The sequence below is a fragment of the Nyctereutes procyonoides genome, unplaced genomic scaffold, assembly GCF_905146905.1.
Source record: "Nyctereutes procyonoides isolate TBG_1078 unplaced genomic scaffold, NYPRO_anot_genome, whole genome shotgun sequence".
Classification (NCBI taxonomy): domain Eukaryota; kingdom Metazoa; phylum Chordata; class Mammalia; order Carnivora; family Canidae; genus Nyctereutes; species Nyctereutes procyonoides.
The window spans coordinates 67754556-67781283 of record NW_026575146.1 but is presented as its reverse complement, the minus strand read 5'-3'; the positions used below and the strand labels follow the sequence as shown (position 1 = coordinate 67781283).

Below are 26728 nucleotides of genomic sequence, written 5' to 3'. Positions count from 1 at the left end.
AGTGCCTGCCTTCAACTCAGGGCGTGATCCAAGAGTCCCAGGATCGAGTCCCACATCGGGCTCCCTGTGGGGAGCCTGCTTCTCCCTCTGCTTGTGTATCTCCCTTCTGCCTGTGTTTCTCATGAATAAATAAAATTGTTATAAAAAAGTGACAAAAGTGTCACATCTTTAATACAATCACCCCAAGAAAAAATTGAAAAGACAAATAGTTCTTCTAATTGCTCCACCAGATTATAGTAGCTTTATTGGTATTCAGAGTCTGTGGGGGAAAGAAACTCTCTTTTTCCCCTAGGTTGGACCCTGGGGCCTCCAGTAACTGTGCTTCCTGGTTAATAGAGAATGCTCCTGTTTGCTGAAAGAAGGACAAGACAAAGATTTGCAGAGAGGACCAGAGATGAGATGTGCCAGGGAGTCCCATTGGCATCAAATTCTCCATTCCAATCTCTAAAGTTCAAAGATAACTTTGAGCAAGGAAGCTTCCCAGTTGTGTGAGCCAACTTTTTTTTTAAGACCTGAGCCAAAGGCAGATGCTCAACTGCTGAGCCACCCAGGCGTCCCTACATTCCTTTTCTTGATTTTGGTTTCATTTAAGCTAGTGTGAGCTGGGTTCCTGTTATTTGCAACCACGAATGTAGTGAATATGTCCAGATGCATTCTTCCCTTATACTGGAGGAATCTCCAATCTCCTCTACTCCTCTCACTTCCACAAATGCCTCACAGACAACAAGAATGAGCATCTGCCAAAGGTCCTCCTCCGCATGTCACCCAGCCCAGTCCTGAGGCAATTTGCAGGAGGATGCAGCCACATTGCCAAAGATGGCTCCCTCTTAAAGCCCCACCGGAGTTCTTGGAGATCCTCATACAAGCTCTCTCCATCCTCACCCTTAGTCTAACTCTGGACCCTCCAGTCCTCCCAATGCCAGGAAGGAAATGTTCTCGAAGTTGTAGAAGCAATCCAGAGAACTAGGTCTGTTTATACTCCAAGCTGCTTTGGGACCAAGCACAAAGTCACACCCTCAACATGGTGGTGCTTTCCACATTCTACCTTCTGATAAATTCTCCAATGGTGATGCCAACCACAGCCTTGCTTGGAGGCCTTCGACTCCAAATCTCTCAAAAAGGAGGCAATATCTCACACTGTCCTGCCATGATGGCAGGGCTTTTCAAGCTGGGGGTTGCACACCACATTGATTAATGAAACTGAATCATAAGGTTGTGATCAGCACTTTTCAAGTGAAAGAATCGATGTGGGCACATGATAAAAGTAAGTAGTGGTTCATTAAACTTGTCTTTCACCTATGCACACACATATGTTCATACACACATAGAAAATACACAAAGTGCACTGTACTGCAATACAAAATATATTTTACACTTTGAGTCATAGTCACAAACATTCAAGAGTTTATCTCTTTCTTTGCCAACCACTCCCACAATTCATCCTGATTCACTTCAATTTGTCAGCTATTCAGAGCAGGGATCACTCAACTATTTTTGGTCAAGGGTCTCAGAGCAAATATTTTAGGCTTATGGACCATCTGGTCTCTGTTGTAATTATTCATCTTTGCATGGAAGCAGTCATAGACAATAGGTAGCTGTGTGCCAATAAAACTTGATTTATTTTTTTAATAAATTAATTTTTATTGGTGTTCAATTTACCAACATACAGAATAACACCCAGTGCTCATCCCGTCAAGTGTCCTCTTCAGTGCCCGTCACCCATTCACCCCCACCCCCCCGCCCTCCTCCCCCTCCACCACCCCTAGTTCATTTCCCAGAGTTAGGAGTCTTTATGTTCTGTCTCCCTTTCTGATATTTCCCACACATTTCTTCTCCCCTTATATTCCCTTTCACTATTATTCATATTCCCCAAATGAATGAGAGCATACACTGTTTGTCCTTCTCCGATTGACTTACTTCACTCAGCATAATACCCTCCAGTTCCATCCACGTTGAAGCAAATGGTGGGTATTTGTCGTTTTTAATGGCTGAGTAATATTCCATTGTATACAGAAACCACATCTTCTTTATCCATTCATCTTTCGATGGGCACCGAGGCTCCTTCCACAGTTTGGCTATTGTGGACATTGCTGCTAGAAACATCGGGGTGCAGGTGTCCCGGCGTTTCACTGCATCTGAATCTTTGGGGTATATCCCTAACAGTGTAATTGCTGGGTCGTAGGGCAGGTCTATTTTTAACTCTTTGAGGAACCTCCACACAGTTTTCCAGAGTGGCTGCACCAGTTCACATTCCCACCAACAGTGTAAGAGTGTTCCCTTTTCTCCGCATCCTCTCCAACATTTGTTGTTTCCTGCCTTGTTAATTTTCCCCATTCTCACTGGTGTGAGGTGGTATCTCATTGTGGTTTTGATTTGTATTTCCCTGATGGCAAGTGATGCAGAGCATTTTCTCATGTGCATGTTGGCCATGTCTATGTATTCCTCTGTGAGACTTCTCTTCATGTCTTTTGCCCATTTCATGATTGGATTGTTTGTTTCTTTGCTGTTGAGTTTAATAAGTTCTTTATAGATTTTGGAAACTAGCCCTTTATCTGATATGTTATTTGCAAATATCTTCTCCCATTCTGTAGGTTGTCTTTTAGTTTTGTTGACTGTCTCCTTTGCTGTGCAGAAGCTTCTTATCTTGATGAAGTCCCAATAGTTCATTTTTGCTTTTGTTTCTTTTGCCTTCGTGGATGTATCTTGCAAGAAGTTACTGTGCCAAGTTCAAAAAGGGTGTTGCCTGTGTTCTCCTCTAGGATTTTGATGGAATCTTGTCTCACATTTAGATCTTTCATCCATTTTAAGTTTATCTTTGTGTATGGTGCAAGAGAGTGGTCTAGTTTCATTCTTCTGCATGTGGATGTCCAATTTTCCAAGCACCATTTATTGAAGAGACTGTCTTTCTTCCAGTGGATAGTCTTTCCTCCTTTATCGAATATTAGTTGACCATAAAGTTCAGGGTCCACTTCTGGGTTCTCTATTCTGTTCCACTGATCTATGTGTCTGTTTTTGTGCCAGTACCACACTGTCTTGATGACCACAGCTTTGTAGTACAACCTGAAATCTGGCATTGTGATGCCCCCAGATATGGTTTTCTTTTTTAAAATTCCCCTGGCTATTCGGGGTCTTTTCTGATTCCACACAAATCTTAAAATAATTTGTTCTAACTCTCTGAAGAAAGTCCATGGTATTTTGATAGGGATTGCATTAAACGTGTAAATTGCCCTGGGTAACATTGACATTTTCACAATATTAATTCTTCCAATCCATGAGCATGGAATATTTTTCCATCTCTTTGTGTCTTCCTCAATTTCTTTCAGAAGTGTTCTATAGTTTTTAGGGTATAGATCCTTTACCTCTTTGGTTAGGTTTATTCCTAGGTATCTTATGCTTTTGGGTGCAATTGTAAATGGGATTGACTCCTTAATTTCTCTTTCTTCAGTCTCATTGTTAGTGTATAGAAATGCCATTGATTTCTGGGCATTGATTTTGTATCCTGCCACGCTACCAAATTGCTGTATGAGTTCTAGTAATCTTAGGGTGGAGGCTTTTGGGTTTTCTATGTAGAGTATCATGTCATCGGCGAAGAGGGAGAGTTTGACTTCTTCTTTGCCAATTTGAATGCCTTTAATGTCTTTTTGTTGTCTGATTGCTGAGGCTAGGACTTCCAATACTATGTTGAATAGCAGTGGTGAGAGTGGACATCCCTGTCTTGTTCCTGATCTTAGGGGAAAGGCTCCCAGTGCTTCCCCATTGAGAATGATATTTGCTGTGGGCTTTTCGTAGATGGCTTTTAAGATGTCGAGGAAAGTTCCCCCTATCCCTACACTCTGAAGAGTTTTGATCAGGAATGGAGGCTGTATTTTGTCAAATGCTTTCTCTGCATCTAATGAGAGGATCATATGGTTCTTGGTTTTTCTCTTGCTGATATGATGAATCACATTGATTGTTTTATGAGTGTTGAACCAGCCTTGTGTCCCGGGGATAAATCCTACTTGGTCATGGTGAATAATTTTCTTAATGTGTTGTTGGATCCTATTGGCTAGTATCTTGTTGAGAATTTTTGCATCCATGTTCATCAGGGATATTGGTCTGTAATTCTCCTTTTTGGTGGGGTCTTTGTCTGGTTTTGGAATTAAGGTGATGCTGGCCTCATAGAATGAATCTGGAAGTACTCCATCTCTATCTTTCCAAACAGCTTTAGTAGAATAGGTATGATTTCTTCTTTAAATATTTGATAGAATTCCCCTGGGAAGCCATCTGGCCCTGGACTCTTGTGTCTTGGGAGGTTTTTGATGACTGCTTCAATTTCCTCCCTGGTTATTGGCCTGTTCAGGTTTTCTATTTCTTCCTGTTCCAGTTTTGGTAGTTTGTGGCTTTCCAGGAATGCGTCCATTTCTTCTAGATTGCCTAATTTATTGGCGTAGAGCTGTTCATAATATGTTTTTAAAATCGTTTGTATTTCCTTGGTTAAAACTTGATTTATAAAAACAGGCCATGGGTTGGGTTGGCCATAGTTTGCCAACCTCTGATCTAGAGTCTCCTTTGTGCTAGCTCCTGCTATCAGTAAAGCCAAGCTGCTCTCTGCCCAAAAGGGCAGTCTGAACAGAAATGTAAACAGTGATATGTATTTTTAAGGATATATTTTGTGAAAATGTGAATCCCATGAATTTGAAAGCACGTAATATAAAAATAGCAGTACTGCCCTGATTTATGTGCAAAATTTTATTTATTTATTTATTTATTTATTTATTTATTTATTTATTTATGATAGTCACAGAGAGAGAGAGAGAGAGAGAGAGAGAGAGGCAGAGACACAGGCAGAGGGAGAAGCAGGCCCCATGCACCGGGAGCCTGATGTGGGATTCGATCCCGGGTCTCCAGGATCGCGCCCTGGGCCAAAGGCAGGCGCCAAACCGCTGTGCCACCCAGGGATCCCTATGTGCAAAATTTTAAAAAAAGCTGTCCTGAGCCCCATTTTCTCAGCTATAAAATGGGATCACATGAGTTCCTATTTCATAGGATGCTAGAGAGAATTCCAGGAGGCTATGTAATGTAAAGTGCTCAGCACCATGCGTGGCAGGGGAGGTGCTCAGGAAATATCAGCATTTATCAGTAATCATCAATGACTGATTGTTTGTTCTGCCCCAGGTAGAAGGAGGTGTCTGCCTCCAATCCTGGCCAATCCTGGGCAGCCCGGTGGCTCAGCAGTTTAACGCCGCCTTCAGCCCAGGGCCTGATCCTGGAGGCCCAGGATCGAGTTCCACGTCAGGCTCCCTGCATGGAGCCTGCTTCTCCCTCTGCCTGTGTCTCTGCCTCTCTCTCTCTCTCTCTCTCTCTCTGTCTCTTATGAATAAATAAAATCTTAAAAAAATAGCCAATACAAAAAAAAGAATAGCCAATCCTCACATATCAGAGTGCCCACAGAACCATCTGTGGATGAGCCGACACAATCTCAAAGCCATTCATGGAGTGCTACATTTGGTTGTGCTGCCCTCTGTCTTCCTCTGGCAATTGAACCCCATACTCACTTTCTTGGGGCTATGCTGGCCCATAGATAATTTTGGATAATTTTGATAAAAGATCCAAACCAACGCCAAAACAGAACCTTCTGTAACAACAGACATATTCTTTATCTATGCTGATTTGGCACCCGCTAGGAAATCTGGCCACTGAATCCTAGCTGTCTGTGGCTGAGAAAACATTTTGAATTTTATTTCTGTTTGATTCATGTAAATGTACAGAGCCACATGCAGTTTAGTGGTTACTGTACAGGATGACACAGAAAACTATTTCTGAACTCCTCAAACTCTTAGCACCACTGCTGCTATTTGGAACCAGAACCTTCCTTGTAGAGGGAGGTGTCTGGTGCAACATAGGGTTTGGAGGATCCTTGGCCTCTATCCATTACCTGCCAGTGGCAGCAACAGGTTGGGACAATCAAAAGTATCCACAGATACTTCCCAAACGTCCCAGGTTGGGGCTGTGTAGAACTGTCCCCTGAATGAGGACCCCTGGTCAGCTAGGTAACCTTTCTGGTGAGAGGTGCAGAGAACCTCCACTCACATACTTCTCTGGGGGTTAGGAAGGTGTGGGTCCTGGCTGAGGGCTCTGTCACATGCAAGTTCACTGTCCCTTTCCAGCATGTGCTTTCTGGTGGAGCATCAGGGACGAGAGGTGCCTGAAGGCCGTCTCACATTTGGGGCAAGGGTACTGTTTCTCTGGGCTGTGAATTTTGCAGTGATTGTTAAGGGTGGAGCTGTCGGCGAAGGCTTTCCCACACTCAGGGCACATGTAAGGCTTCTGTCTGGCATGCATCCTCTGATGTCTCTGAATGCTTGACCTGCACCGGAAGGCCTTTCCACATCCCTCACACCGGTAAGTATGCTTCTCTCTGTGGCTCTTTTGGTGCTTCAGAAGGGCAGCCCTGCGGCGTTAGGCTCTCCCACACTCTGGGCATTGCTCTGGGGCGCCCCGCTGGTGCACCCTTCTGTGTTCCAACAGGTGGGAGCCGTTTCGGAATTACTTCCCACATTGCTCACACCGGTAGGATTTTTCCTCCTGGTGGATCCGCTGGTGCTCAGAAAGATGCGAGTTGCATCTAAAGGCTTTCCCACACACTTTGCAATGGTATGGCTTCTCTCCTGTGTGGATTCTCTTGTGCTCTGTTAAGGAAGAACTGCGGCCAAATGATTTCTCACACTCACTGCACTGGTAGGGCTTCTCTCCAGTGTGCACCCTCCGGTGACGAGTAAGCTTCGTGCTCTGCTTGAATGTTTTCCCGCACTCCTCACATCTGAAGGGCTTCTCCCCTGTGTGGGTCCTGTGGTGGCTGCTCAGTGTGGAGCTGCTGTTGAAGGCTTTCCCACACTCTTTACACTTGTAGGGCCTCTCTCCAGTGTGAATTCTATGGTGCGTGAGGAAGTAGGAGCTGTGCCGGAAGTGCTTCCCACACTCATCACATCTGTGGGGTTTCTCTCCTGTGTGGATCCGCTCATGCTCAATGAGGTGGAGGGTCTGGTTGAAGGTTTTTCCACATTATTTACATTTAAAGTGTGCCTTCCCCCTTTGGATTCTTGGATGACCTTGTCTCAGAGAGCCTGGTGCCTGTGTTTTTCCATGAATATCTCTTTTTGGGGTCTTCTTTCCTTGAGAGGTGCTCTGCGATATTGTCATTGGTGGTGGACAACTCAGGCATCTCCTCACGGCCGTAGATTCATGCCTTTTCTTTCTAGGGAGAATTTTTTTGCATGAGTCTGAGGCCAGCCTGGGGCCAGATTTTTGCCTGCTCCTCAGTGGCCTGTCCTGAGTTTCCAAAATCCTTTCTGTCCTGGAACCCTTTTGGACCACTTCCTTTGCCTTCCCCGGGGATGGCCTCATAGAGATGCCTGGCTTTGGAAATGTCTTCAACACAAGCCTTCTCTTTTTGTCTGAAAAGGAATCAGAATGTAAATCTCTTTTTTAGCGCTATTGTTTTTATCTTTGGCTGAAAATGTTTTGTTGAGTATAAAAAACATAGAAAAAAAGCACATGAATCATAAGTGCATGGCATGATTAGAATTCACATCATGCGGGATCCCTGGGTGGTGCAGCGGTTTAGCGCCTGCCTTTGGCCCAGGGCGCGATCCTGGAGACCCGGGATCGAATGCCACGTCGGGCTCCCGGTGCATGGAGCCTGCTTCTCCCTCTGTGTATATCTCTGCCTCTCTCTCTCTCTGTGACTATCATAAATAAATAAAAATTAAAAAAAAAAAGAATTCACATCATGGCACCAAAAAAAGTGGTAATTATGTGAAGGGATGAAGGCATTTTATAACCTTATTGCCATAATCATTGCATAATATATCCACGTATCAAATTATCATGCTACACACCTTAAGCTTATACAATGTTCTATCACAATAAGCTCACACAATCCTACCCTAATAAGGCTGGAAAAAGAAAAGACAGCCAGCTCAAATGAAATGGAAATGAAGAAGGAAAAAGAATCAGTGAGAAAATATTTTGGCATGGAAAATCAAAAACAAATCCTGCATCAGAATAATTACTCAGAGATATAATTCAAGAAATGTTCCATAAATAAATCAAGATCTATAGATTGAAGGAAAAAGGGATACAGAATGTTCCATACTAAATGTAACTTTTATTAGCTATCATTTACAAAGAATTCAGCGCACTTGGACAGCCATGCACAGAGGAATGGTCAGTTCGTATGTTCCCTCATCACTAAAACGATGTGATACTATCTGTAAATAAGTGGAATAACGTGTTTTGTGAGTCTAGTTAGGGGAGGAGAGAGAATTCATAACGTGAACACATTCATGTGTGCAGCACAAAGATTAAGATCAAGAAACAGAACCCCAGAAGCATGCTACCTGAAGCCTGCCCACAGTCCCTTCTCCTTCAATGTCTCTGTCCCTCTCAGAAAATTGAGATCTTGACTTCTAACAGTGGAGATTGGCTTCAGGTTTTTATACATTATATAAATGCAACCTTGTAGTATGCACCATTTTGTGTCTGGCTTCTTTTACTCAACCGTTCCATGAAATCCATTCAGATTGTTGCATGCAACTGTAAATCATTCATTTGCATTGCTTGTAGGGTCCCATGTGTGACTATACCACAATGCATTTAACTATTTTATTTTTGATAGGCATTTGGGGAGTTCCTGCTTTGGGACTATTAAGAATTGAGCTGCTATGAACATTTGGAGGTATCCTTTGGTGAGCACAGGTATGCATTTCTGTTGGGAATATACCCAGGGGTGGAGTGACTGGGATGGGAATGTGTAGACATGGAGTTCTAGCCAATGAACCCATGTGCACTTCTGCAAGCAACCAATGGAGTGCCAGTTGTCCCATGCACTCACCAGCGCTCATGGTTTTCATTTGGTCACTCTGATGGGCATGTGATGGCATAATTGGAAGTGGTTGTTTGAAAGTACAAACTTTTTAAAGAAATTCCTCAACCTGGACAGGTAATAAACACTAACAAAATTGAAACTATGCAGGAGGGTAGGGGCACCTGGGTGGCTTCAGTTGGTTAAGCATCTGCCTTTGGCTCAGGTCACGATCCCAGGGTCCTGGGATGGAGCCCCTCATCAGGCTCCCTGCTCTGCAAGGAGTCTGCTTCTCCTCCCTCTGCCCCTCCTCAGCTTGTGTACTCTCTCTTTGTCAAATGAATACATAAAATCTTAAAAAAAAAAAATTGAAACTACTTCCGGGAAGTATAAGCCGGAATGAAACAAAGGCATATTATTTTTTTTTTTAATGAAAATACTTGGTTACTATTTTGGATTCTTATTAAAACAAGGTATTATCTTTATTTTTAAAAAGTTATTTGAGAGACAGAGAGAGTGCTCAAGAGTGCACAGAGGGGAGGAGCAAAGGGAGGACAGAGAAACTCTAAGCAGTCTCCGCACTCAGGGGGGGCTCAATCCCATAACAAGAGATCATGGCCTGAGTGAAACCAAGAGTGAGATGCTTAATCAACTGAACCACCCAGGCATCCCTTAAATTCATGCATTATCTTAAAGAAAAAACTCTCTATTCTTCTATATTCGTGAGGTTCAGAAGCTGATGGGGGTTGGTTTGCTGCCCAGAAATATCCTGTTGTTTTTCTAAGTCAACAGGGGGCTACCCAGTGGTGATAATCTTATGGATTTAGGTTGAGTGCCGGACCAGCATGCAACAAAGAACTGCTGTAAACATCTTTGTAACCAGGAAGACATCAACCCATGCATACAAGGAGGAAAGTGAACAGATGCTGTCTGAAGCAGTTAAGGGAAAATGAGATCCCAGGAGGCCAGAGGAATGGAAAAGCATTCTTGGAAGGAAGCATGCCCTGCAGCCTTCTCCCTTCTCCTGCTGCTGCTTGTTGGGCTTTTGGGGAGAAGCTCCTGTGGTGGCTGCCACGGTAGCTCCTCCTGCTCACCTGTGGAGATGTGGCTCCCACTGATTCCAGCACTGTCTCGTTGGGGAGCTGGAGGGATGTCTCTCTCCTTGACACAGGGCTCGTCTCCTTGCTCTAACCTGGTGATCAGCTTGGGTTTGAAGAACCAATGCCCTGCTCCACAGAAGAAAAGAAGTTCTGGATGCCCCCCAGACCCAGATTTGCACAGAGAAGTGTGTTTATATTTCTACTCCCAATTCCAGAGTGTGGGTCCTACCCCTGCCCCCAAGCAATTCTCTCCAACACTGCTGGGGTCCTATAATTCAACTCAATTCTGACACTACCTACCTGGAGGTGGTATCCCATCCCACAGGTGGAGGGCTCAGTCCCACAAAGCTGATCCCCTCCCCCAATTCAGACATCAATCACAAATCCAAGTTGTCACTGGTACCTCTGACTGGCAGGCTATGGATCAGAGGTTGCAATGATCCCCTTCTTGGGTTTGATGAATTTGCTGGAGCAGCTCACAGAACTCAGAGAAATGTTTTACTCACTAGATCTCTGATTTATTATAAAAGGATAGAACTCAGGAACAGTAGGTGGAAGAGTTGTCAAGGGCCAGGTGTGGGGAAAGGTTGTGGGGCATCCATGTCCTCTGAGGCCACCTCTCTCCCCGGAGCTTCACTTGCTTACCAACCTGGAAGCTCTGCAAACACTATCATTTGGGGTTTTTATGGAAGCTTAATTACATAGACATAGTTGATTAAATCACTGGCCATTGATGACTGATTCAACCTCCCTGGAGGTCAGGGGTGAGACCCAAAGTTGCTTCCCCTAGCAACCAGCTCTCATCCTGAGGGGTTTTCTCAAAGTCACCTTACTAACATAGCAAAAGATGCATTTATCCCTCTCACCACGTAAGAAATTCAAAAGGCTTTAGGGGTTCTGTGCTAGAAACAGGCGGGAGACCGAATATATCTTTCTCATTATAAATCACAACATCACAATGATACGAAGGCCCTCCAGAGGAAGCACAGGGCTTCTGCCTCACCAGCCTCCACCTCCCCCATCACACCTGCCCAAATTCCTAGTAAGGGGTACACCTGCAGTTCCCAGAGAGCAGAGCCCACCCTCAAAGAGGACGGCACCAATCAGCCTCTTTCTGTTGCACTGGCCACTGTGATTGGCTTAGCAGCAGTCATATGACTGAAGCCAGTTCTAATGGGAGCAAAAGTCAGACTTTTGGAGGGAACACCAGTACCAATCATTCTCCCACTTCTGTTGTGAGTGAACTACAATGAGGGCCTGTCGGTGGCCACTGGCAGCTGTCTTGAGACCATGAGCAGAGCCACTCTTAGAATGAAGCCACCAACCCTTAGCGCATGGGACCAGTCCTAGGGGTAAGCTCATCCAAGTCTTCTGAACTGTGCGACTTGTCCTTACCCAAGGATGCCAGGTGCCCATAGTTCTCCAGCATCACATCCCTGTATAGGTCCTTCTGCGCAGGCTCCAGCAGCTGCCACTCATTCTGGGTGAAGTACATGGCCACATCCTTGAAGATCACAGGTTCCTGTAACCCAAACCCCCATTCCTATTCATCAAGGGCCTGATCCTTCATTTGGTCCAGGACACTAGGAGGAAAGCCAACAGAAGTTTGGGATGTGTTCAGAGCTCAGTGTTGTGTCAGCTTGCAAATAAGGCCTGGGCTCTTCCCATATCCAAACCCTTTGCTATGTGGCTGTGCAGTGCATTCCTATTCCAAACCTTTACTTGGCCTTGGAGCTTGCCGTGGCCAGTGTGGTGTTGTTGGTGGTATGATAGAAGCAATCAGCACTCACATCTTTCTTGTGCCTCTACTGCCTCCATGAGTGAAGATGTGCCCCAGCTAGTCTCTGGAGGATGAACGATATGTAGAGCAGTGCCAAGTCACCCCAGTCCTCTGAGAAAAGCCACCCCAGATCAGCTGACCAGGCACCTGTCCAGCAGCTGTCCACCAGCGTCCACCAGGCATGTAAAGGAGCCCAGCAACACCAGCAGAGCCGCATAGCCAAATCCTTATTGCTGTGTGCTCCTGATGTTCTGTGGGTTTTGTTGTTGTTTATACACCATTATTGCAGCCACAGAGCACACTCTGAGTGTTCACGTGTGATGTGAAGAGATGAATGAAGGGATGCTATAAATGCTGAAAGTGGCCCTTTCACTCACCAGTTGTATGGCCACCTGGGAATCTCTGTTTCCACTGAGTTAGGTCAATACCACGACAGTTAAGAGCATAGGCTATAGGGCCAGACTGCCTGGGTTCGAATCTTGGCTTGACTACTTAGTATGTATGACCTCAGACAAGTGACGTGAACTCTGCACCCCCATTCTCTTATCTTGAAGATGGAGATAATACAGTACCACGTCCTAGAGTTGTGAGGCTTAGGTGGATGAAAATAGGTAAAGACATTAGCTCTGTGCCCAGTACATGCTTGGTGCTCAAGAAATGTCAATTATTCTAAATACATGTTTAAAAGGGGAGGGGATTCTAGTCAATGGGAGAAAGGATTGCAGGCTTGGAGAGTAGCTTTATTCACTCATGTGCTCATCACAGCCTGGCGCTGGGATAGATTAACATAACAGACCAGGTCAGTGGTGGACATAATATCCATTTTTCTTTGCCATAATAATGGAAGCTACAGTTGAGCCCATGATTGCACAGCCAGACTACGTTTCCCAGCATTCCTTGGAGCGGGGGCAGTCACGTGGCTATGCTCTGGCGGATGAAGTGCAAGCAGAAGAGAGGCGTGTCTTCTGGCCTTTGGCTTTTGAGAAACTAAGCACGTTCCCCTTGGAATGCCCCTGAATGTGGATGGGCCACGCGGGGCAGAGGCACGCTCCCGGGCTGTCCACACACTGTCACGGTGAGGAGTAAGTAACGTCGTTTGAGTGAAGCAGCTGTGTTTTGGACTGTCATGTTACTGCAACCAGACCCGTGTGGTTAGAGGTCTCCAGCCCCAGGCTGGGATGCGGAGGGCCACGGGGCACAGGTGCAGGGGGTGCAGGTGCAGAGAGGCCTAGGGGCTGTGGTCGCAGAGATGCGACCCGTGCCCATTTCCTGAAATGCTAGGAAAGGCTACAAAGCCAAGGCCCTGCAGAGCTGGAGCCACGGTGTGCAAGGAGGAGCCAAAGCAAAGGGAGCGGCTGCAGGGGGAGAGAGCAGCAGATGGGACAGTGTTCACTCCGGGGGTGGGGTCTGCGCCCCTCAGTGTGGGAGCCAGGCGGGTGGCTGAGGACTTGCCTTCCCGTGCCTCAAGTCTCTACATCTGTAAAATGGGAAGAATAAAGAGTAGTGCTGCCTCCTGGGACAGGGGGAGTGTGAGCATTCAAGGGGATAGTCCAAGAACACAATCTGTGACAGTGCGTGGCACTTAATAAGGGCTGGAAACTCAGCTGCTACGACTCTGCCTTAGCTGGTTTCTTAAAACTATCTGCTTTCCTACTAATGTAAACACTGCTTTTCCAACATGAAGCACCAGGCTGGCTTTCTTGGCTGTGAGGCACAAAAGGGCCACCAAGGTTGTGCCTCCTTTTCTTTGCAAAACCAGCCTTCCCTGTTCTGGGTTTTCTGAGATCATCTGCAGGCCAGAGCATTCTTTGCTGTGGATTACAGGGTGCTGAGCAGCATCCCTGGCCTCTACCCTCCAGATGCCAGCAGTACCACCCCTCCAGTGGTGACACCCAAACATGTTTTCAGCCATTGCCAGTATCCCCTGGGGGATGAACTGTCTCTGACTGAGAATCACTGCCTTGTCCTACCCTTCTGTCTTGTGGTTGCATCACATAGTGATAATGACTCTGAAGAAAATTAAGCAAGGGGAAGGGTTAGGGAGTGACGAGGAGGAAGTGAGCAGGGAGGCTTCCTGGAGGAGGCAACATTCCAGCAGAGGTGGAAATTATGAAAGAGAAGGGCAGGAAAGAGGCAGCATCCCCAGGAAAACCATCCCTCATGGGATGGGGCATATTCCTGCCACCCTAGGGTCTCTGCTGGGCAGAGAGAGTGGCAGATGTGCCTGACCTCTCTGAACTGTGGGGCCCTCTGGTCAAAGGGAGAAGGCTTACCATGCTCCAGGCCAGCAGGGACCTGACTGGTATTCTTCCCTTCTTTTTGGAGAGCTTCTCTGAAGTAGGAGCAGGGCTCTGAGAAGGCAGAACTGGGAAGGAAGAACAAGTAATGAGGTCACCCTGCCCTCTGTGCATATGGAAACGCAATAAAATCTTAACAATGAGACCATAAGAGCTAACATGGATCAAACTTGCTGTGTGCCACATTCTGTTCTAAATACTCTACAGGTATTTTTTTTATTTGGTTTTTCTTTTTTTTTTAATTTTTATTTATTTATGATAGTCACACACACACAGAGAGAGAGAGAGAGGCAGAGACACAGGCAGAGGGAGAAGCAGGCTCCATGCACCGGGAGCCCGACGTGGGATTCGATCCTGGGTCTCCAGGATCGCGCCCTGGGCCAAAGGCAGGCATCAAACCACTGCACCACCCAGGGATCCCCTTATTTGGTTTTTCATAATAACCTTTGGCTACTATCATCATCCCACTTTACAGATGAGGACACAGGTACAGAGGTTAAGACACTTGCTCAAGGTTGCACAGGGGTACCCTTAAGGCATGCATTAAATCGCATCCCAAAGGTCAAGAGGGAACAGGCAGGAAACGTCAGTGAGTGAAGGGGCTGGGGTAAGACAACTGGGGGGCATTGGAATCTGTGGAGGACTGCGACACCCATGCCGAAGAGGAGGTGAACCAATGTGCAGCTGCCTGGGAGAACGCCAGGTGGAAAATAGTCCAGTTTTTCCAAAGAAGCCAGATATCTAGATTTGGAGTGAAATCTCCTGATATTTAAAAGCTGGCAACTGGGGCACCTGGGTGGCTCAGTCAGTGAAACGTCTGCCTTCGGCTCAGATCCTGACTTCAGGGTCCTGGGATCAAGCCTTGTGTCACGACTCTGCTCAGTGAGGAAGCTGCTTCTCCCTCTGCCCCTCCCCCAACTCATTCACATGTGTGTGTGCCCTCTTTCTCTCTCATATAAGTAAATAAAGTCTTTTTTTTTTAAATAATAAAATCTGGTAACTCATTAAATATTGTCTTACAGACTCCCACGTGGCCACAGGGTCTGGAAATTGGCCTCTCTGTGGAGGACCATTTGGCCATACTGTCCAGATTACACATGCACATGGCCTTTGATGCAGCGAGCGCTTCTTTTGGACATCAACTCATGGAAGTGGTCCCCCATGTGCAAAATGACCCAGCTATAAGCCTATTTGTAGATGGCTGGTCATCATCCCCAAAGCCTGGAAATAACCCAAAGGCCCACCTGCAGGGATCTGGTTAAGTAAATCAGCGTGCAGCATAGACAGACAGCAGGCTTCCACACAGCCAGGAAATGCACTTGGCACCTCAGGGGTAAGCATCACCCAGACTGCCAGGATTCAAATCCTCACATGGGCAGATCACTCACACTTCTCAGTCCTCCAGTTTCAAATGTGCAAAATGGGTCTAGTCACTGTTCCTATCTCACAGAGTTGTAAAGCATAGACCAGCAGATGCAAGGAAAGCAGCTGCGAGCTGAGTGGAACACAGTAGGTGCTTTATCAGAGTTAAATAAAACAAGACAAAACAGGAACCCGAAGAGTCTGCTACTACTGGTGTATGTAAAAAGAAATTATTCGTAAATATATAGTAATAGATACATGGGTGTTTGCATGAGCGAGCATAGAATATTCTGGAAGGCCATACACGAAGCAGGAAAGTCACTGCTTCTGGGGAAGGAACTAGGAAGCTGAGGAAGGGAGAGGCCAGGTCAAATTTACAAACAGTGAAATGGATACATCTCAGGAGAGTAGTTTCTAAGATTTTCAACATGCCTATGCCTGTGAATGAAACTCCTGTTAGATACAGACCATTATCCTTGTGCCTGCTTAAATTCTGTCCATAAACAAAAACTTTCCAATCAAGAAGTCAAATTACATGGAACAGGTTAAGAGATTATTTAGTTGCAGGGCTAGATTCATATACACCCTCCTAGCATCATGTGGTCCACAGCAGTAAATCCCACCGGGTTGTGTATGGTCTTGATCTTGACTCCCGGGATCACCAGTGCTCACATATGTGAAAGTCAGAGAGACCAAGACCAAATCAATACACTAGAAAATACTAGAGAGTGACAGACATCAGGATCAAGACAAATTAGGTTGGAATGAGGGCAAATCCTGGGGTAATGCTTCAGCTAGGACAGTCCAGGGTGGCTTCTCTGAGTTGCTGATGACTTAGTCTTGACCTTCATTTTGAGAAGGAGATGGCCAAGTGAACATATGAAGGAAGAGCATTCTGGGGCAGGGAAACAGCATGTGCAAAGGCCCTGAGGTGGGATGTTAAAGGCAAAACTAGGAGGCCAGGGTGGCCAGACCTCCTTAAATTGGAGGGAAAGAGAGAGGTATGATGCAGTCAGGCCAGTAGGGCCCCTGTATGGAGTTTGTACCATTTTCCACATTGAGAGGTCTGCCCAGACATGATTCTCATTTTTATAAGATGCCTTGGCCTGCTGCATGGGGAGCAGTTTGAAGGAGGCAGGAGTGGAAGCCAGGAGGCCACCCAGCACAGAGTAACAGTACTTTGGGCCGTGTTTCTTCCTGGATCAGAACACAAGAGTTCTGTGAGGATATGAGGGAAGCACAAGAGTTTCCTGAGGATATGAGGGAAGGTGGTTTCTTAGATTTTTCTTAGATTTTAAAACACAGCATCACAACACTTTTTGTGTGTCTAGCTAATCTGTCTGTGAATGGTCACAGTCCTGAGCACCTCTGACCACGAAATGAAAACATACATTCATGCAAAAACCTATACTTGTGACAGCTAGCACCTGGAAACAACCCAGATGTCCCTCCAGACATACAGCCACATCCCAGAACCTCACTGAGCAATAAAGAGGGATGAAGTGTGTGTGCACACAACACCGTGATGGCTTTCCAGGGCACTGTGCCAAGGGGGGTAAAGAAAATCTCAGAAGGTAGCCACCAGATTCTGCTGATACAAGTTTCTCAAAATGACAGAGTCACAGGGACGGAGAGGGTCTGTCACAGCCAAAGGGGGCAGAGGATGGACAATGAGGGGCAACTCCAGGGAGATCTTGGGGTAATGGGACAGTGTGTGTGTTGATGTGGGTGATAGTTACACTCAGCTACAAACATGAGAACCTGACCCTGGAAAACACACATGTTGTGTCAGGATGGGCTTCCTAATTCACTGTTGTGCTATCACTGCGTAAGATATGGCCATTTGGGGAAATGGGATGAAGGCCCATGGGAACGTCAGTAGTCTACTATTATGGCAACTTAATGTGAATGTGAGTTATTTCCACATGAAAAGTTTTAAGACAGGAAGAATCCCAGCAAACCCAACAGCCCTCCCTCATCCAGGCCGAGCTGCCAGCAGGACTTGATCCACTGCCACCCATCCCCTCCACTGTGTCCTTGGGTCGGACCTTCATCATCTCCCACTGAGATGACTCCACGGCCCCCTGAATGGGAACCTTGATTGCAGGGCACAGCGAGGAGCCCAGATTGCCTCTGGCTCCCAGAACACACCCCTGCAGGCTCTGAGCAGGGCTTCATCAGGATCCATTGACATGATGTCAGTGTGGGGGAGATTCCATCCCGGGTGCCCTCTGCACCCTCCTGCCCAGGACCAGCCCATGGAGCTGTGTCTCCAGTGTGTAAAACCTCCCACCAACACCGAGCCTTGGCAGCCTGCCCCCCACCCACGTGCCCACAACTTTCCACCCTTTATGTCTCTTTTTTTTTTTAATTTTTATTATTATTATTTTTTATTTATGATAGGCACACAGTGAGAGAGAGAGGCAGAAACATAGGCAGAGGGAGAAGCAGGCTCCATGCACCGGGAGCCCGACGTGGGATTCGATCCCGGGTCTCCAGGATCGCGCCCTGGGCCAAAGGCAGGCGCCAAACCACTGCGCCACCCAGGGATCCCACCCTTTATGTCTCTTACCTCCTGTGTTGGGCAGCCGGGCCTCCACCTCCACAGCACCCCTGCCCTCCATGGCACTGAGATGCAGCATCCTGGGCCTCCCTGGGGGCAGAGACCTGAACAGTTAGTGTGTGGGCTGTGGCAATGGATGGGCCGGGTTCTAGTCCTAGTGCTGCATTCAGAAGTCAGGTGGTTTTGGGCAGGTGATGTCACCTCCCCAATTCTGTGTCATCAACTGAAGGGAGTGTTAGCCACACCTCCTTCTTGGAGTTGCCTTCTAGGCCAACTGGATGGTTTATGAAGAGTGTCTGACTGGTGCCTGGCAAGGGCATGGCCGGGCTCATACGGATTGGGGCTTGTGATACAAGGTGCTGGCACTCTGACAGTGAAGCTTGGTTACCCAGGCATCAAATGGGCCTCTGGTGCCCGGCATACACACAGCAGGCACTCAATAAATGTGACTCTTGGCGAGCACTGGTGTTGTTGTGTTTTGGGCCCTGTTCTAAAGCTATCAGGCAGCCTGATGAAGTGCTTCAGAGCTGGACCTCACCTCGCCTGGCATGATGCCTGCCCTTCTGACATGGGGGATGGTGAGGATGAGGCCACCAGTCCACAGGACCCCTGGCCACAGCCCTGGGGAGAGGCCTGTGCTGGTCCACCCCATCAGCCCTGGGGTCCTGGGCCCTGGGCCTGAGCTGGGCAAGAAGGCCCAGCAGTGAGGCAGGGCTGGAGGGCAGTCTCTCGGGAGATGGAGAGAGGATTCCAGCCTGTGGTCACCAGCTGTGAGAGCTCTAGCTGGCCACATTTCCTAACAACAAGTTCACAGCAACTGGAAATTTGAATTTGAGAGAAATGAATATTTTTTTAGTATATGTATATCCCACACACTGCATGGGATATGACCATATTAAAAAAATCATTTTTGGGAGGTGCCTGGGTGGTTCAGATGGTTAAGTGTCTGCCTTCAGCTCAGGTCATGATTCTGGGATTGTGGGATCGAATCCTCCATCGCATAGGGCTCCCTGCAGGAAGCCTGCTTCTCCCTCTCCTTCTGCCTACAGCTCTACCTACTTGTGCTGTCAAAGAGATAAATAAAATCTTTTTTAAAAATCATTTTTAAAACTTACTTGAATAAATTTTTTCTTTTTTTAAAAAAATTAGCTCTATGCCCAACATGGGGCTTTGACCTCTGAGATCAAAAGTTGCTAGCAGGGATGGACAGGCTCAGAACTTCATGCTCTGGAGCAACAGAGGCAGGGCCCCTGGCTCCATGGATCAGGGACAGCTGGGCTATGGGGGCCCGGCGCGGGAGGATCATCAGACACACCATCATACCTGGTACCAGCTGATCCCCTAACAGAGTGACCTGAGGGTGTAGGTGCATGTGCGCACACACACACACACACACACACACACACACACACACACACTACTGCTCTCCTGACCTACTTCTAAAACTCCCACTCACTCCTTCGGACTTCGAGAACAACCTGGAAGATCGGAACCCCCCTGGCAAATGCACACACAGGCACCTGCTCAGCCCTCAGGTACATAGGGGCAAGCACACACACAGACACGTGCCTCTGAGGAGGCCCATCCTGAAGCTCCAAGTCCCCCTGCAGGACACACAGATGCCCTGCCCTCTCTGACACCCAGGACCCACGCTGGCTCTCACCCCGGGGCCCATTCCCCCTACCCCCGGGGGAGCCCTCCTGGCTGCACACTCACTCAGGCCTCTCTCCCAGCCCCTATGCCATGCAGGGTGCCCACAGAGACTCACTGGAGGCCCTGACGCTGGTTTGCAGGTGCCCAGAAGCATCCTCTCTGGATGCCCCCAAATGCCTCCTAGGGGGTCCTGGTTCACTTCCCCCAAAGTCCCCTCAGGGCTGGCCCCCGGTTTTTACATGCTGCAGCTGGCCAAGTCAGTTACCCCCATCTGACCTCTCTAGCATCCTGGAGCTAACCTGCCCCCCATCAGACCAGCATGTTTCAAGGTCTGACCCTTGTACCTCTCACATGGACCTGTGCTCCCCAGGTGGTCCTGGAGAGAGTCACCATAGGAGCAGTTCCAGCATCCTCTCCCTTACATTTTTCTCCCTAGCAGGGACAGGGGAAATCTTTGAGATCCAGAGGCTCAGAAAGACCTGAGCATGCCAGTGGCCCATGGGGCTAGTACCTGGTCCTCTGCTTGACTCTAAGGCACACCTGCCACACCAGCTGAGTTTCTGGGCATCGGAGTCCCCTGTGTCTCCCCAGCCAGATCCCTCCCTGCCAGCGCGCATCCTGCTGGGCACCTCCTCCCAGGCCCAGGGTGGCGGGGCCTCAGCGCTTCAGCAGTAAACATGACTGCCTGCCGGGTGGAAGCAGCAGCCATGGGACTGCCCCCTATGCCCGGGGTCTGAATCACAATGGCTTGCTCCACGGCAGCTGGTCCAATGGGCACATGCTGGGTGGGTAGGCTTGATCAGTGTGCTCCTTGGAGCCTGTACGGATCAGGCTCAGGAGATGCCCTGGGACCGCCCTGGTGAAAAAGTGTGGGAATGAACAAACGTACGTGTTCAAACAGACTCGGAAACACAGACTGGGATGCCTGGGTGGCTCAGCAGTTGAGCGCCTGCCTTCGGCCCAGGGTGTGATCCTGGGGTCCCAGGATCAAGTCCCGCATCTGGCTCTCTGCATGGAGCCTGCTTCTTCCTCTACCTGTGTCTCTGCCTCTCTGTGTCTCTCATGAATAAATAAATAAAATCTTTAAAATTAAACAAACACTAAGACACACACTCAAATACACACACTCAACCCCCACCACAGACACACTCAGATGCACACAAACTCACTCAACTACACAGACATGGTCTCAGAGCCACAGAGACTCCCAAAGTTATACCACCACACAGACACAGTCTTCAATCACAGCAGCTCAATCATACAGAGGCAGGCATGCTGACACAGCAAACACAACCTCACATACACAACCATATATGCGCGGAACGAGGTATACAACCAGATCTAGTCACGCCCAAAAGTCAGACACAAACTCACACACAACGGGATACACACAGTCTCACACAGTCATACCTTGGCCACACAACTGGACAAGAGGTCACGACCCACTAAGATGCACAGACACACGACCACACACGTTAGGCTACACACAAGTGGCCGACTCGTGACATGAACTTACACCCCCACAGGGATCAGACGGCAGGTACCCGGGTTCGGATACCACGAGACACAGGTGTGGGCAGACATTCTGACACGGAGCAGGCAGCACGTGCGCAGGGCCACAACCTGCACCTGCCGCAACCTCGGACCCGCGCTGTGTGGGTCTCCCGCGCTGGCACAGACGCGGCTCCACGTGCCCCGGATCGGTCACCCCCACCCCTGCACACTCTCTAACACCCGCCCCGCAATACCCAACCATGGCGGGGTGGTGAGGAGCGTACACACACCTCCCCCTTCCCCTAGCTCCTGGTCCTCTCCCGCCGCGAACTCACTGCGCCTGGTACAGACCGCCTTCTCCCGAAGCCGTCTGAGGCTGGGCGGAATTCAAACCCCGTTCCAAGTGTGCGCGAGCACCGCCCACCAAACTACCAGTCCCAGAAGGCCCCGCGCCTTGTCACGCCCGCCGCTCCGTGTCCGCCAAGGAGCCCAAGCCCGAGAGGCGCGCGAGGATCTCTGGGAAATGTAGTTCTGAAACCGATGGGGGCGGTGCCCGGCGCTCCGCCTGCATGGGAGGTGTTAGCGGGGTGGTGGCAGGAGGTTCCATTCCTCCCACTGGACAGCGGAAAGGAGCCTTCCGGGAGGGGTGGGCTTCGCGCTCTGCAGCCCATCCCTTGACCTGGCCGTCCTCGTGCAGAAGGGTCCGCAGCGACCCCACCTCGAAATTTCCAGCATCCCTCCGCAATCCGGGGAGCCAAGATTAACGTGTGCTCGATGAAAAGCAAATTAAACAAACACAAAACCCCTACTTTCAACAAATTTTACTTTTTGTGGCTTTTATATGAGAGGAACATAAACTTTTAAAACCAGTTTGTTGCTTCTGTTGGAGAAATTTAAGCTCTGGGTATTTGGTGATATTAAAAAGTTATTTTCTGACGCCTGGGTGGCTTAGTCAGTTAAGCGCCAGACTCTTGGTTTCAGCTCAGGTTTTGATCTCAGGGTGGTGAGATGGAACCCACTTAAGGACTCCCAGCTGAGTGGAGAGTCTGCTGGAAGATTCTCTTCCTCCCCATCCCCCATTTGCTATCAAATAAATATTTTTATAATTTCTTAAATTATTTTAGGTTAAATAGTGATTTTATATATATTATATATATATTCAGTATTTATCTTTGACTGATATATACTGGGACACAAGGATGGTTTAACGACACAAGGATGGTTTAACATATGCAAATCAATAAATGTGATACACAGCATTAATAGACTGAAAGATAAAAACCACATGAAAATCCCAGATGTGGAAAAAAACATTTGACAAAATGCAATACCCTTTCACTATAAAAACTCTCGACAAACTGGGTATAGAAGAAACATATCTCAGCATAATTAAGGCCATATGCAATAAGCCCATAGCTAACATCATATGACCAAAAGAGGTCAAACAAAAGCTTTTCCTCTAAGATCAGGATGGAGACATGGATGCCCATGCCCACCACTCCTATTCAATGCCGTATTGGAAGCACTAGCCAGAACAATTAAGCAAGGACAAAATAATAAAATAACAAAAAGCACCCAAATCGAAAAGGAAGATGTAAAATTGTCTCTGTCTACAGATGACATGATCTTTTATAGAAATACTAAGGATTCTACAAAAAATAGAACTGTTAGAACTAATTCACCTATTTAATAAAGTTGCAGGATATAAAATCAGCATACAAAGAATCAGTAGCATTTCCATATACTAATAAAGTACTATCCAATAAAAAATTAAGAAATAATTCCATTTACATAACAATCAAAACAATAAAATACTGAGAAATAAGTTTATCAAAAGAGGCAAAATATCTATACACTGAAACTATAAAACACTGATGAGAGGAATTGAAGACACACATAAATGGAAAGATATCCCATGTTCATGGGTTGGAAGAATTAATATTGTTAAATGTCCATTCAGCCAAAGCAATTCTCAGATTCAGTGCAGTTCCTATAAAAATTCCAATGGCATTTTCACAGAAATAGAAAAAAATCCTAATATTTATAAGGTATCAGAAAAGACCCAAATAACCAACACAATCTTGAGGAAAAAAAAAAAAACCCACCAATGCTGAAAGCATGACACTTCCTGATTTAGAAATATATTACAAATCTACACTAATAAAAACAGTATGATATGGGCATAAAAACAGACATGTAGACCAATGGAACAGAATAGAGAGCCAGAAATAAATTATGCATCTTTAGTCAACTGATCTTCAACATAAGTGCCAAGAATACATAATGGGATATGGAATTCTTTTCAATAAATGGTGCTAAGATAACTGGATATCCAAATGAAAAAGAATGAAATTGGACCCTTATCTCACACCATGTACAAAGATCAACTCAAAATGGAATAAAGACTTAAACATAAGATCTGACACCATAAAATTACCAGAAGAAAACGAATGGGGTGCCTGGGTGGTTCAGTTGGTTAAGCATCTGACTCTTGGTTTCAGCTCAGGTCATGATCTTGGGTGCTGAGATCGAGGCCCCTGTTGGGTTCCCAGTGGGGCTCTGCACTCAGTATGGAGGCTGCTTGAGATTCTTTCTCTTTCCTCTCTCTACCCGTCTGCTCCTCTCATGCTCACATGTGCACACAGAGAAACAAACAAATAAATAACAGGAGAAAATCTCCGTGGTCTTGGCAATGTTTTTTTGTTTGCTTTTTTGATATAACACCAAAAGCACAAGTAGCAAAAGCAAAACTAATTAAGTGGGATTGCATCAAACTAAAAAGTTACACAGAAAGTAAACAATCTGTAGAGTGAAGAGAACCTATGGAATGGGAGAAAATATTTTTAAATCATACATCTGACAAAGGGCTCATGTCCAAAATATACAAGGAATGCATACAATGCTGAAAAAATAGCCAATTTAAAAATGGGCAGAAGTTCTGAATAGATATTTCTCAAAAGAAGACATACAAAGGCCAACAGGTATATGGAAAGGTGCTCAACATCATTAAATACCAAGAAACTGCAAATCAAAACCACAATGAGATAATCACCTCATATCTGTTAGAATGGCTATTATCAAAAAGACAAAAGATAACAAGGATGTGGAAAAAGGGAACTTTTTTACACTGTTGGTGGGAATACAAAGTGTAAAGCCACTATGGAAAATAGAATGGAGTTTAACATTGCATGATCTCACTTATCTGTGGACTATAGGAAAAGTTGAACTCTGAAATAGAGAATAGAATGGTAGTTGCCAGTGGCAGGGGGAGGGTAGGGGAAATGAGGGTACAAATTTTCAGTTATGCAGGATGAATGAGCTCTGGAGTTCTAATGTACAACATGGTGACTAGAGTTATTAATATGGTATTGTATATTTCAAATATGCTAAGAGAGTAGATCTTAAGTGTTCTCACTGCAAAATAAAATGGTAACCATGTGATGTGATGGATATGTTATAAATAACATAATATCTTGATTGTGGTAATCATTTCACAATGTGTATATGAATTTCAAAGCATCATGTTGTACACCTTCAAATAACATATACAATTTTTATTTGTCAGTCATCTCTCTTTGAAGCTGGAAAAAAACAAACAGAAAGGAAACACACAGTGGGTGTCTAGGGGTAGGGTGTGTAGCTGTGGTAGGAATAGCAAAAGTAACCACCACTTATGGATGAGTAGCCAGGCTATCTGAATTTCTTTGAACCATGAAAATAACCCCCTTTTACAAATGAGGAAACTGAGGTCAAAAGGTTTAAAATATATACCCACGGTAACATAGTGGGCCAGTGACAAAGTGGGGATCCGATCCCAGGAAGAATAGATCCAGAGCCCAAGTCCCTGCTCATTTAACATTTACTGAGTATCTATTATGTATGCCAGGCACTGAATAGGGAAACCAAGCAGACAGAGATCCCTGAATTTGTGGCATTTCCTTGCTAATGTAAAAGAGAGACAGTTAAACTAAGAAAGGTAAGTAGTGAATCAGATGGTAGAAAGTGGTATTATAGAGAAAAATTAAACAGGGGTTATGTGGTGGGTGGGACGTATACTTGAGAGGTGCTACAATTTCACAGTGGCCAAGGAATGTATCCCTAAAAAGATGACATTTGAACAAAGCTCTTAAGGAGCCCAAGAAACAAGATGGACTGATATCTGGAGGAGGTATGTTCTCGGCAAAGGGAACAACTGGTGCAAAGGCCCAGAAACGGGTACATGTGTAATGTGTTTGAAGAATAGTGAGGAGGACACTGGCTGGACACTTTTCTGTTGCAGCAGCAGAAAACAGCTGACCCTAGGAGGCCTATTGGGGATTTGGTTCAAGAGGGCCCCTCAACCCCTTGTCCTAGGCCTGAGAGACTGAGTGGAGGTGGGTATCCCTTCACGTCCAGCGTCATTGCCTGGAGAAGTCTGTTCCTTTCATCCAGGACTCTGCCCAGAGTAGGGGCAGGGAAAGACTCCTGTTCCCTCTCTCACAGGTTGGTTGAATGATAGTTGCAGACCACTGGGACTCCCTGTTCCTGGCCTGGCTGAGGGGGGTAGGGAAAGGGGCCTATGCCTAGGGCTCACTGCTCACTAGCACTCCCGGTCATTGCCAAGACCCAGAACACCCCTTGCTAACGTAAAGAGAGACAGGGGTAAAGGAGTGGGATTGGAAATGTGTCCCGAGGTAGGTTTAATGCTCTGCTGTGCACGTCCGAAATTCTTAATTTTTTAGCATGGGCTCCCATATGTTAATTGTACAGTAGGCCCCCCAAGTTACATATCCTATTCTGGATAGATATTATTTGTTTTATAAGAAGTGAAAGCACAGAGCTGTTAAAAGAAGCAAGTAGGGAATGGCGAGCTGGGATTTGAAGCCAAAGCAGCTTGGTTCAAGGGTGGGTGCTTTTAATCACAGGTTTAGGCAATATCTGACCTTATTAGACCTTAGTAGAAGGTAAGTTGCTCTTCTTCTCATTCCAAAAGAACAAAGCAGGCAACACCCTGTCCTTTCCCTCTTTTCCAAACTAAGGGAGGAAAATTTAGGTAGAATAATGGCTCCCTGAAGATGAAAGGTGTCCACATCCTAATCGCCAGAACCTATATTCTCTTCTGTGATGGCAAACACACACACACACACACACACACACACACACACACTCACACACAGAAATTTTTCTTCTTCCTATCCAATTTGGATTCCTTTTCTTTCTTTTTCTCGCTCAATTGCTGTGTCTAGGACTTCCAATACTATGTTGAATAGATGTGGTAAGAGTGGTCACCCTTGTCTTGTTTCAGATCTTAGAGGAAAAGCTTTCAGCTTTTTTATTATTAAATATGTGAGCTGTGGGCTTTTATATGTGGCCTTTATTATTTTGACATTGAATTTTCCCAATACCTCAGGGATGAATCTCATTTGATCATGGTGTATGATACTTTTAATGTGCTACTGGATTCAGTTTGCTAGTATTGAGGATTTTTGCTTCTGTTAATCAGGGATAGTGGACTATAGTTTTCTTGTGGTATCCTTGTTTGGCTTTGGTATTGGGGTAGTGCTAAAAACTCATTGTAAAATGAGTTTAGAAGGGTTTCTTCTAGTTCCTTCTTTTTTTTGGGAGGGAGGTATGGAACCGGGGAGAGTTTGAAAAGGA

General features: G+C 46.4%; 1 pseudogene; it reads right to left on the bottom strand.

Annotated features, from left to right (window-relative positions):
• Positions 1-6129: 6129 nt before the first annotated feature.
• On the bottom strand, positions 6130-18005 carry LOC129500049 (zinc finger protein 485-like; annotated as a pseudogene).
• Between the last annotated feature and the right edge of the window lie 8723 nt (positions 18006-26728).